This window comes from Pyrus communis, chromosome 7, assembly GCF_041283825.1.
Source record: "Pyrus communis isolate YQ-2024b chromosome 7, ASM4128382v1, whole genome shotgun sequence".
NCBI lineage: Eukaryota > Viridiplantae > Streptophyta > Magnoliopsida > Rosales > Rosaceae > Pyrus > Pyrus communis.
Window position 1 is genome coordinate 9,910,810 of NC_142571.1, and position 13,478 is coordinate 9,924,287.

Consider the following 13,478-nt stretch of genomic DNA (forward strand, 5'->3'; position numbering starts at 1 on the left):
AAATATTTTAAATTGAAGATCGAATTCATTCATTGTATTCATATAGGGTCAAGGAGTGTAGTTATAAAAAATCATCAAAATCGGAGTTAAAATAACCGTTAAATCGTGATTTTTCGTTTATAACCGTTAAAAAGCTTTGTCCCGTTACTTGATCTCTGAATGTTTTTTTTTTGTGAATTTTTGCTGATGTGATCTCCAAGCATATACAAACAATTTTGACGGTTTGGATCGTTGAAATTAGTTTTGGAGAATTCGTAAAACGATAGATTGACTAACACTTAGAGTTTATTTATACTTTCATTAAGTATAACATAAGATTTTGTGGTATCCACTTGTGAAAATATTTTAAATTGAAGATCGAATTCATTCATTGTATTCATATAGGGTCAAGGAGTGTAGTTATAAAAAACCATCAAAATCGGAGTTAAAATAACCGTTAAATCGTGATTTTTCGTTTATAACCGTTGAAAAGCTTTGTCCCGTTACTTGATCTTTGAATGTTTTTTTTTTGTGATTTTTTGCTGATGTAATCTCCAAGCATATACAAACAATTTTGACGGTTTGGATCGTTGAAATTAGTTTTGGAGAATTCGTAAAACGATAGATTGACTAACACTTAGAGTTTATTTATACTTTTATTAAGTATAACATAAGATTTTGTGGTATCCACTTGTGTAAATATTTTAAATTGAAGATCGAATTCATTCATTGTATTCATATAGGGTCAAGGAGTGTAGTTATAAAAAACCATCAAAATCGGAGTTAAAATAACCGTTAAATCGTGATTTTTCGTTTATAACCGTTGAAAAGCTTTGTCCCGTTACTTGATCTTTGAATGTTTTTTTTTTGTGATTTTTTTCTGATGTGATCTCCAAGCATATACAAACAATTTTGACGGTTTGGATCGTTGAAATTAGTTTTGGAGAATTCGTAAAACGATAGATTGACTAACACTTAGAGTTTATTTACATTTTTCATTACGTATAACATAAGATTTTGTGGTATCCACTTGTGAAAATATTTTAAATTCAAGATCTAATTCATTCATTGTATTCATATAGGGTCAATGAGTGTAGTTATAAAAAATCATCAAAATCGGAGTTAAAATAACCGTTAAATCGTGATTTTTCGTTTATAACCGTTGAAAAGCTTTGTCCCGTTACTTGATCTCTGAATGTTTTTTTTTTGTGATTTTTTGCTGATGTGATCTCCAAGCATATACAAACAATTTTGACGGTTTGGATCGTTGAAATTAGTTTTGGAGAATTCGTAAAACGATAGATTGACTAACACTTAGAGTTTATTTATACTTTTATTAAGTATAACATAAGATTTTGTGGTATCCACTTGTGAAAATATTTTAAATTGAAGATCGAATTCATTCATTGTATTCATATAGGGTCAAGGAGTGTAGTTATAAAAAACCATCAAAATCGGAGTTAAAATAACCGTTAAATCGTGATTTTTAGTTTATAACCGTTGAAAAGCTTTGTCCCGTTACTTGATCTTTGAATGTTTTTTTTTGTGATTTTTTTCTGATGTGATCTCCAAGCATATACAAACAATTTTGACGGTTTGGATCGTTGAAATTAGTTTTGGAGAATTCGTAAAACGATGGATTGACTAACACTTAGAGTTTATTTATACTTTTATTAAGTATAACATAAGATTTTGTGGTATCCACTTGTGAAAATATTTTAAATTGAAGATCGAATTCATTCATTGTATTCATATAGGGTCAAGGAGTGTAGTTATAAAAAACCATCAAAATCGGAGTTAAAATAACCGTTAAATTGTGATTTTTAGTTTATAACCGTTGAAAAGCTTTGTCCCATTACTTGATCTTTGAATGTTTTTTTTTGTGATTTTTTTCTGATGTGATCTCCAAGCATATACAAACAATTTTGATGGTTTGGATCGTTGAAATTAGTTTTGGAGAATTCGTAAAACGATAGATTGACTAACACTTAGAGTTTATTTATACTTTCATTAAGTATAACATAAGATTTTGTGGTATCCACTTGTGAAAATATTTTAAATTGAAGATCGAATTCATTCATTGTATTCATATAGGGTCAATGAGTGTAGTTCTAAAAAATCATCAAAATCGGAGTTAAAATAACCGTTAAATCGTGATTTTTCGTTTATAACCGTTGAAAAGCTTTGTCCCGTTACTTGATCTCTGAATGTTTTTTTTTTGTGATTTTTTGCTGATGTGATCTCCAAGCATATACAAACAATTTTGACGGTTTGGATCGTTGAAATTAGTTTTGGAGAATTCGTAAAACGATGGATTGACTAACACTTAGAGTTTATTTATACTTTTATTAAGTATAACATAAGATTTTGTGGTATCCACTTGTGCAAATATTTTAAATTGAAGATCGAATTCATTCATTGTATTCATATAGGGTCAAGGAGTGTAGTTATAAAAAATCATCAAAATCGGAGTTAAAATAACCGTTAAATCATGATTTTTCGTTTATAACCGTCAAAAAGCTTTGTCCCGTTACTTGATCTCTGAATGTTTTTTTTTTGTAATTTTTTGCTGATGTGATCTCCAAGCATATACAAACAATTTTGACGGTTTGGATCGTTGAAATTAGTTTTGGAGAATTCGTAAAACGATAGATTGACTAACACTTAGAGTTTATTTATACTTTCATTAAGTATAACATAAGATTTTGTGGTATCCACTTGTGTAAATATTTTAAATTGAAGATCGAATTCATTCATTGTATTCATATAGGGTCAAGGAGTGTAGTTATAAAAAATCATCAAAATCGGAGTTAAAATAACCGTTAAATCGTGATTTTTCGTTTATAACCGTTGAAAAGCTTTGTCCCGTTACTTGATCTTTGAATGTTTTTTTTTTGTGATTTTTTGCTGATGTGATCTCCAAGCATATACAAACAATTTTGACGGTTTGGATCGTTGAAATTAGTTTTGGAGAATTCGTAAAACGATAGATTGACTAACACTTAGAGTTTATTTATACTTTTATTAAGTATAACATAAGATTTTGTGGTATCCACTTGTGTAAATATTTTAAATTGAAGATCGAATTCATTCATTGTATTCATATAGGGTCAAGGAGTGTAGTTATATAAAATCATCAAAATCGGAGTTAAAATAACCGTTAAATCTTGATTTTTCGTTTATAACCGTTGAAAAGGTTTGTCCCGTTACTTGATCTTTGAATGTTTTTTTTTTGTGATTTTTTGCTGATGTGATCTCCAAGCATATACAAACAATTTTGACGGTTTTGATCGTTGAAATTAGTTTTGGAGAATTCGTAAAACGATAGATTGACTAACACTTAGAGTTTATTTATACTTTTATTAAGTATAACATAAGATTTTGTGGTATCCACTTGTGTAAATATTTTAAATTGAAGATCGAATTCATTCATTGTATTCATATAGGGTCAAGGAGTGTAGTTATAAAAAATCATCAAAATCGGAGTTAAAATAACCGTTAAATCGTGATTTTTCGTTTATAACCGTTGAAAAGCTTTGTCCCGTTACTTGATCTCTGAATGTTTTTTTTTTGTGATTTTTTGCTGATGTGATCTCCAAGCATATACAAACAATTTTGACGGTTTGGATCGTTGAAATTAGTTTTGGAGAATTCGTATGCCATCAATCAAGTTTCATGTGTGTGTGTGTATATATATATATATTTATTAGGTAGATTTAAATCTATTTATTTTGTACGTATAAATTATAATTCACTGGTACACGGAATAGTACATACATCACGTGTCACGTGTTCATTATAAAAATAGTGAGATATGTCATGACAGTCATGTGTGTGATAAAAAGTTAATAACTTAAAAAAAAAAAAAAAATTTCTCACCACTTCTATTAATTTTCATTTTCCCTCTTTTTTTTGTTTCCTTTTCAACTTTTTCTTATCATTTTCACTTTTCCCTCCAACATCTTTCCCTAATTCCCTCACTTTTTTTGTTTTATTTTCAACTTTTCTTAACATCATTTTCCCTCCATATTTTTTTTTCAAAAAGGGCGGCAAGTTGGCAAATGCATGATTGATCATGCATATTAAATGATTAATTAATATGCATTATAGTTTTTATAAAATTTAATATATATATATATATAATTAGTATAGATAGACTTAATATTTTGGGGGTATAATTATTATAGTATATATAATTATTATAATTATTATGAATTTTATAGTTAATTTAATATATATATATATATATATATTTATTATAATTTTTAGGGGTATAAAATTGTAAAATTAATGTATATAATTATTACAGTATTTTTTTAGGGTTATAAAATTATAAAAATAATATTCTGCTTATCGTGTATCGTGTTTACCCACGTGTATACCCGACCCAACCCGTTATCTTAACAGGTGCTTATCGGGTTACCCGATAAGACCCGATTCGTTATCGTGTCGACCCAAACACCTGTTAATTTCGTGTCGTGTCGTGTCGGGTTATCGGGTCGTGTCAGAAATTGCCAGGCCTAGTAATATTGATGATATGGACGGTGTGACAGCCCGTCCCTAAAAAGTATGATTTTATAATTTTATTACGTGAAATTACGGGAATATCCTAGGGGCAAAGCGTGATTTTTCGAGGACGCATGTGATTCTCATATATTTTGTTATATTTCTCGACATATTTGGATAGATCTCGAAACCACAATGCATAGGCAAAGCCGTTTGCGAGTCCGGATTATAACGGTATAGTTACAGACATCTGAAGTTGTGTTTCTAAACTATAGATTTTAATTTTCTTTAAAACTCCCCATGGAAATGGTGACCAATGAAAGGTGAGGACCAACCCAATTATGTGGAAGTTTAAGGGGACCAATTAGAATTAAGGAAAAAAATAAAATAAAATAAAAAAGAAGGAAGGACCAATGGAGGAAAAAAGGATTTTTCCCCTCCATTCCCGTGAACCCATTTACCAGCGCCAACCTGGAGTGGTTTTCGGCCACTTCCACCATTTTTTTCAGGAAAAATTCAGCTATCCATCACCTGCAATCTCTTCTACCATCTCCTATCTTCCATTCCCACCCAAATTTGAGGGTTTTTAGGTCCAAAACCGTGCGGGTGACCCATGGAATTTTGACGATGATTCCGCTGGTCTCACCACCCACCACCGCCCTTAATCGACTCCCTTTAAGGTCTGGAACAAAGGCCATTCATTGGTTGGGACGTCAGAGTTGTTTTGGAGACGAATCAAGAACACCCAAAAACAAGGATTTCCGGCGGTTCGTGGCCAGTTCAAGGTGTTTTCCAGCCAAATTGGTCTTGGCCGCAGGTATAAAGTTTGCTTTACTCTTTGAGATCTTCATTTCTGTAAATTTTGAGAATTTTTAAAAATAGTTGAGTTTTCTTGCGAACCGAGGCAACCAACCGCCATCCGCGGCAGCTGGTACGGCGGCGCACGGCCAGGGAGCCGACTTTGTGTTTTTATGTGAATTTTGTTATTCTAATTATGCCTTTGAGACCTAATTGTTGTGGTTTGAATATTAGAGTGATTGTTGTATATGTTGGATTAAATGAATATATTTGGATTTGGTTTGAACTTTAGAAAGGTGAACTACGAATGGCTTGATCCCTGTTTAGGGTACGTAGGCAGTCTAACGAGACGTTAGATGCAACCATACAATATTTGAGACAAAATCCTTGTTTGGGAAATTAAGCAATAGGAATTGGTGAAAATGTGAGTTTTAACTTTATGATTTGTTGGTTAAATGTGGTCATAAAACAGTGTGTGAGGAATAGAGAAATTGAAGTAAGGAATCGTAAGTATTGATAGTTAGTTAAGCTAGTGTTTAGATGGGCTTATCACCGATAATTATTCCCGAAAATAAAGAGTTCGGGAGTAAGGCGTTATAGATTGTGCATTTTACGCCACATTATATGTACATATTTATATATTTGAAAGCATTACGATATGGTTAAGTTTTGGATTGCATCATGGTATATCCATAGGTATATTACTACACATAATTAATGTGAATGCTTTGAAGTACGAGGGTGAACGCAGGACACACAAGTAAGTTCAGGTGAGTATATGTTATGAAATGTGAGATGCATGGTTATGATTACATTTTATTTGAAATGATTGAGTTATGACATGGCTATATTTATGTTTTAAGCAACTCCGATCTTGTCGTACATGTTGCAATGATAGGAAACTCCGACATTGTCGTACAAATTGCTTGTGAGTCGTACATGCCATATTAGATGCATTTAGAGCTCATAAACCTACACTCCGGTGTTAGTGCTCCCGCCCGTGGCCAGGCCACAGTCCTTCATGTGATGTTCACTGATAGGAGCATATTTAGGCGACTTACTTAGCTTGTTTTCGTGCATCTATGTTGTTAATTCATAGTTGTTTTAGTAGTTTAAGCCATTTTCGTGTGTTTTTAGGTTCATATGGCTAAGGAAGCAAAAAGATGCATTTTGGAGCATTTTGGAGCAAAATTGGGCTTGGAATGGATAGCATATGCTTGGAGCCAAAGTGTTGGACGAATTTGAAAGCCTTGTATGCACTTTGGACATAAAACAAAGGGCCTAGCCCAATCAAACAATCCTTTGAGCCATGCAAAACCTCTAGCCCAATCAACAACCCTTAGCCACATGCATTTCCACCTTCCTACTTCATCATTTCATCATTGCACCACCATTCACACACACATGCACTTACTCTTTCATCATTGCACCACCAATTCAACACATGCATTTCCACCTTCCTACTTCATCATTTCATCATTGCACCACCATTCACACACACATGCACTTACTCTTTCATCATTGCATCACAAATTCAACACATGCATTCACACACCAACAACCTAGCTCTTTTTCCATCATTATTTCATCCACATGCACTCTCAATCATAACAACCACATTCACTCTTAAACAATCACCCATATATTCTCCCATTCCCCCTATAAAAACCCATGCATTCATACACAAAAATCACATCTCATTTTCGTACACAACACATCACAAACACATCCAATCTTCCCTCATTGCCGTGAGCTACCATTCCCTTATAATCCAAACACCACTCCTCATCCATTTCCATAATTCCCCAATCCATTCAACACACCAACAACATCCCTTAGACCTTGTGCTACGACGAAGAGGAAGATAAGAGGGCCTAAACGTTCATACAATTCAAGTTTGAGTTGTTGGAATGTTTAGGTGTTTCTTTGATTCTCTTTGTTTTGGTACCATGAGGAACTTCCTCTCGGCTTCATTCCATTAGATACACTCTCCCATTTCTTAAAGGATTTCGACATCAGTTTTGCTTCAAGGGTTCTTTCTTCTTAATCCTATGTTCACTCATGTTATATATTTTTATGTCAAACCTTTTGTAAACATGAAGTGTAACTAATCTCTCTCTAGGGATTCGATGTAGCCTTGCAAGATTGCCATGTAGTTAATTCGGAATTCTCATTTAATCTATCTATTTCTTGTTTCATTCTCCGATTTAATTGTGACTTAGTGTGTTGATTTTAATGCTTGATCATCATTTGAATTAACCACAGGTTGTTTAGCCAAGATTAAAGCACACATCATGCATAATCTTGGTAGATATGTGAATGAATGAAGGGAATGTTTTGCAAACATCCTGCCGAGTGTTCCCTTTGGTTTTGTGAAAGTTTCTTGTGCACTACATAGTCTTGATTAGGAACCAAAGTTGCACATCACAATTAGGCTCATGATTAGAGACATTTGATCAAATCCACACATCATATGGCTGATCATATCTAGGTGAAACAAACCTAAGAAATAAGTAGAGGGATGAGTATAATCTGACTTAACAAGGATGGACTTGGCTTAGCAATGGTGAAATCGAATCTCTAGCTTAATCTCCATTTGTGCTATCTCTTTTTATTAGCTGTTGATTCATTCATTTTGTGTTTACTTCATTTCCTTATGCTTTAATTTACAATCTGTCATTTAGTTTAATCAAAACCTAAATCCCCATTTACCTTATTGTTCAATTTAGTTAGAAATCAATTTAGTTTATGCTTTAAAGCATTTTGAGTCTTTGGTTTGTCTTAGTGTTTTAAAGTTTAGTTTTGCATTCTTTGAGTCTAGTATAGTGTTTTAGATTGTGTTTTTAGCGTTTTTGAGTCAAATCCAAGTGATTAACAATCCCTCCTAATCCCCGGTCCAGAACGATCCCTACTTACATACTTACTACAATTGTCAAAAAGAGGGTTTAATTTGTGTGCGTATAATTCTCGCATCAAATTTTAGCGCCGTTGCCGGGGATTAGAAAATTTGCTAATCCCTTGGATTGTTTTATTTTCGTTTGATCTTTTTATTTTTTTTATTCCAGATTCTTAATCTTGTTTTGTTTCTTGTTTTAGGTACTAGTTTATGACTCGGAGTTTTCATCCGATTCGTGAACATATCCTGGAGTGATTGGGTTCTTCGTCCGGCTGCAAGACGTAAAAGAAAGCGCTACTTGGGAGGCAACCCAATGCACTGAATAAAGCAAAGCATGTTCATAATAAAAAAAAAAAAAAAAAAAAAAAAAAGAGATACTAAACATGGAGAAAGATGGAGCTTCGCAAAGGTTGTTTACGTGAAGCCCCACTACGAGGCATAGAAGCGGGAGGCATCGGAGCGGAAGCCATCGGAGCGGAAGGCATCGGAGCTAGAGCATTACAGGCCTCAATACTTGGCCAAGCGCTGGATGACCCAGGAAAAAGGTGCCTCTGGAGATAAGCCGCAAGCCTTTGACGGTCACTGTGAATTCGACCCTCAGATTCTTGCAGCTCATCAAGCTTCATCTTCATGCCCGATGAATAGTTATTTGCAAGCACATGCAAACTTCTATTCTCGTACTTAAGCTGTTTGATCTCCTGCTTAAGACTTTCCACCTCTGCCATCAACGATTCCACTTGGCGGGACCGAGCAAGCAGGCGTTGGCCCATGTTGGACACAGAGCCTGCACATTGAACGCTGAGAGCGAGAGACTCTTGAACGGCCAACTCATCGGACCGTCCTGAAAGCAGCCTACTGTCCTTAGGAGTAAGGAGGTTCCTAGCTACTATCGTAGCTGTTGTTGCATCGGTCATCATGGAGTCTTCACCTGAAAGAGGACCATTAGAAGATAAAAAAGAAGGGCGCCATACATTACCTTGACGGGGCGCAACCGGCTGAGACTCAAATCTAAGCTAAGGTTTGATGAGTTAGTCATTTTTCAAAAGTGTTCAATGAGAAGGGGTGGATGGAGTTAAATTTCGAAGGGCCGGAGACGATTTTCAAGAATGGGAAATCTTCAGAGTGTGTATGTTGGCAGTGATCGATAGCTCTATAAAAAGCTAAAGCGACGCGTCCACCGATTCAAAGAGCCGGATTTTCTGGCGTAAGTTAGGCGACGCTCCCTCAGCTTTTCAGAAAACGCGTTCAACTTTGTCAAAAGATTTCTGACAAAGCTGAAAACACGTGGAGGCCATCATCGCAACTACACATCTTTAGCCGACAAGCGCAAAGTTCGACGACGCTTTCTCTGCTTTTCAGAAGACGCGTGCAGCTTTGTCAAAAGGAGCCGCATCTGCACTACCACGTGTCATTCAGAAAGCGAAGGGGCGTCGTTCAGAAATCGAAGGGGCACCTGCTCAGAAATCGAAGAGGCGCCAATATTTCAAAAAGCCGGATTTGTGGGATCAAAACGTCTGTCGACAAGGGTAAAAGAATGGTACCACCACTTGTTATTATCTCTATATATGTCGACCTTCATCTTTTATGGCAAGGAAAACCTGAAGAAAATGCCCAACTCTCCCTCACCTCTGAGGGCGCACTCCCAGCAAAGCCTTTCGAAATACTCAATTCTTTCTTCTTCCCCAAAGATGATACCGGATTCCTGGAGTACAGATGACCCAGGAGGAAACGGCGGATTGAAGTGTGCTGATTCATTCACCGCTTCTTCAAAAGCAAAGGTATCTCATATCATCAAGGTCAAAAGCAAAAGTATCTCATATCATGCTCTTTCCCTGTCTTTTTCTTTGTCCTTGTTCTTACTCGCATGGCAAAGTGAAAGAAGCAATCAGCCAGCACTTGGAGTCAGTCTTCTGTTCTGGAGCCAACTGCCTGGAATCTATTCCTGATTGCTTACCTAGCATTGCTCTCGAGTAGTCATCTTCAACGGTTGATACACTTCCAGAGAAGGGACCACTCCTGCAAAGATTGAACAAAGAAACAGATAAAAGGTGTAAGCTCAGACCTTCGGGGAAAACCAAAAGAATTCTGCTGCCCAGTTCAAGATTATGTAGCACAAAGGAAAATCAACGATGGGCGGAAACCAGTTCAAGAGTAAGCCTGTGGAATCACAAAGATAAAAGCCTCAATGCAATCACCAAGGAGAAGAGGGAATTTACACTCCATAACCAGATTTGCGTCCCTAAACTCTTCTCTTTGTTAATTACATTTTTCCATGTTTAGTATGTTTAAGTGCTTTTTGTGTGTTTACTTATGTTTTGTGTGAATCTATGCTTAAAACATTGAGGACAATGTTTGATTTAAGTGTGGGGGGGGGGGGGGTAACTAATGTTGTTAATGCAAATTCGTGGGATTTTATCACCCATAACTTCAAATGTTGTTCCTTGCTGTTTTAAGGTGTTTTTAAATTGTTTTAGAGTGTTTTAGTGTGTTTTGTTTTATAACTCCGAAAATCACATAAAAATTTGAAAAAAAATGTTTTGAAAAGCCTAAAAAGAGTGTTTTAAGTGCTTTTTGTGTGTTTGTGTCTTAGGGTACCTTCCAACACAATGATAAGGATTTGGTTTGTAATTGCAAGACGGTTAAAAAGAGTTATAAACATGGATGAAAGTTTGATTTACTCTTGGTATATGCTTGGTTATGGTTATAATGTATGACTTCACATGCAATCATAAAAGAAAAATTCGTTTTTGTAACATGCTTGAAGGAAGGAACTCAAACAAACGCTACAACCCTGTGAGACTCGAGCCATTACCTTCTTTGGAGAGTTATTTTCTGTGATTCTTTGTTTTCTAAAGTTGTTGCATGATCTCATTATTCCTTGCTTGGTTGCTACTTAGAATGCAATTGTATCATGATAGAACTAAATGCTAGAACTTATATCCATTTCATTCAAAGCATGACATTGAATTGCATAACATATATCAAGATAAAGTTGTGTAGTTGCCACCATAGCCAAATAGCCTTACTTCCCATATTTCGTATTTGTTGTAAGTTTTAACCCCTTTTGAGCCTTGTTTAGCCTATGTTCTTTGTTAACCCATGTTATCCTTACCTAGCCTAGAATAGGACCATCCATGCCTTTGTTCTTAAAGCATAGTAAGCATGACGGAAAATGAATTCCTTTTTGATTAATATGTTGCAGAAAATAAGTGTGGGGGAAGGATTATTGATGAGAGTTGTTGTGCCATAGGCACGGCTAAAAAAAAAAAAAAAAAAAAAAAAAAGAAGAAAAGAAATTTGAAAAAAAAAAATGAAAAAGAAAAGAAAAATAAGAGTTGTTTGAATTTCCCCTATTAGTCTAAAAGTTGTTTTCCGCGCTCTAAAGGGAATTCTAAGTGCCTAATTCAATACTTTGCTCACTATTGCTTTAAGAATGTTTGTTTATCCTTCACCTTTCATTGTTAACCAATACCCTAGCCCCGTTACACCCCTTTGACTTCTATCTTGATCGTTATGTGTTCAATAATGTGGAGTTTGGATTTGATATGAGCTTATGGAATCATTGGTTCTCATTCTAAGTAGTAGCATTCCATTCATGAGATCATATTCATGTCATTATCGTAAATCCAGAAAATGCTTTCTTTGTTATAAAATATGTGAGATACTAGTCTTTCATGTTTACATCAATCTCTCACATATAACTAGTGTAGGGTGTGTAGTCAGAAAATCTGTGTGAAAATAGAGTGCATTCTAGTAAGGAATTGAGTAAATTCTCTAAAGCATGTTACTACATTTGAAATGTGTTTTAATTGCTTAAATGTGAACTAGTATGTGGTGACTATGATTAAGAATGTACTTAAGTGTAAAGATGGCTAAAATCTGTGAGAATAATGATTTTTAACTTGTCATGTGCATTGGAAATCCCTAAGAGGGTTGTTGGAAGGTTTAGGTTGTGTTTTACTTGTTTAGTGTCGTTTTGTTTATTTGTTATTATTTTGTTTTGCTCGAGGACTAGCAAAAGCTAAGTATAGGGGAATTTGATAGGAGCATATTTAGGCGACTTACTTAGCTTGTTTTCGTGCATCTATGTTGTTAATTCATAGTTGTTTTAGTAGTTTAAGCCATTTTCGTGTGTTTTTAGGTTCATATGGCTAAGGAAGCAAAAAGATGCATTTTGGAGCAAAATTGGGCTTGGAATGGATAGCATATGCTTGGAGCCAAAGTGTTGGACGAATTTGAAAGCCTTGTATGCACTTTGGACATAAAACAAAGGGCCTAGCCCAATCAAACAATCCTTTGAGCCATGCAAAACCTCTAGCCCAATCAACAACCCTTAGCCACATGCATTTCCACCTTCCTACTTCATCATTTCATCATTGCACCACCATTCACACACACATGCACTTACTCTTTCATCATTGCACCACCAATTCAACACATGCATTTCCACCTTCCTACTTCATCATTTCATCATTGCACCACCATTCACACACACATGCACTTACTCTTTCATCATTGCATCACAAATTCAACACATGCATTCACACACCAACAACCTAGCTCTTTTTCCATCATTATTTCATCCACATGCACTCTCAATCATAACAACCACATTCACTCTTAAACAATCACCCACATATTCTCCCATTCCCCCTATAAAAACCCATGCATTCATACACAAAAATCACATCTCATTTTCATACACAACACATCACAAACACATCCAATCTTCCCTCATTGCCGTGAGCTACCATTCCCTTATAATCCAAACACCACTCCTCATCCATTTCCATAATTCCCCAATCCATTCAACACACCAACAACATCCCTTAGACCTTGTGCTACGACGAAGAGGAAGATAAGAGGGCCTAAACGTTCATACAATTCAAGTTTGAGTTGTTGGAATGTTTAGGTGTTTCTTTGATTCTCTTTGTTTTGGTACCATGAGGAACTTCCTCTCGGCTTCATTCCATTAGATACACTCTCCCATTTCTTAAAGGATTTCGACATCAGTTTTGCTTCAAGGGTTCTTTCTTCTTAATCCTATGTTCACTCATGTTATATATTTTTATGTCAAACCTTTTGTAAACATGAAGTGTAACTAATCTCTCTCTAGGGATTCGATGTAGCCTTGCAAGATTGCCATGTAGTTAATTCGGAATTCTCATTTAATCTATCTATTTCTTGTTTCATTCTCCGATTTAATTGTGACTTAGTGTGTTGATTTTAATGCTTGATCATCATTTGAATTAACCACAGGTTGTTTAGCCAAGATTAAAGCACACATCATGCATAATCT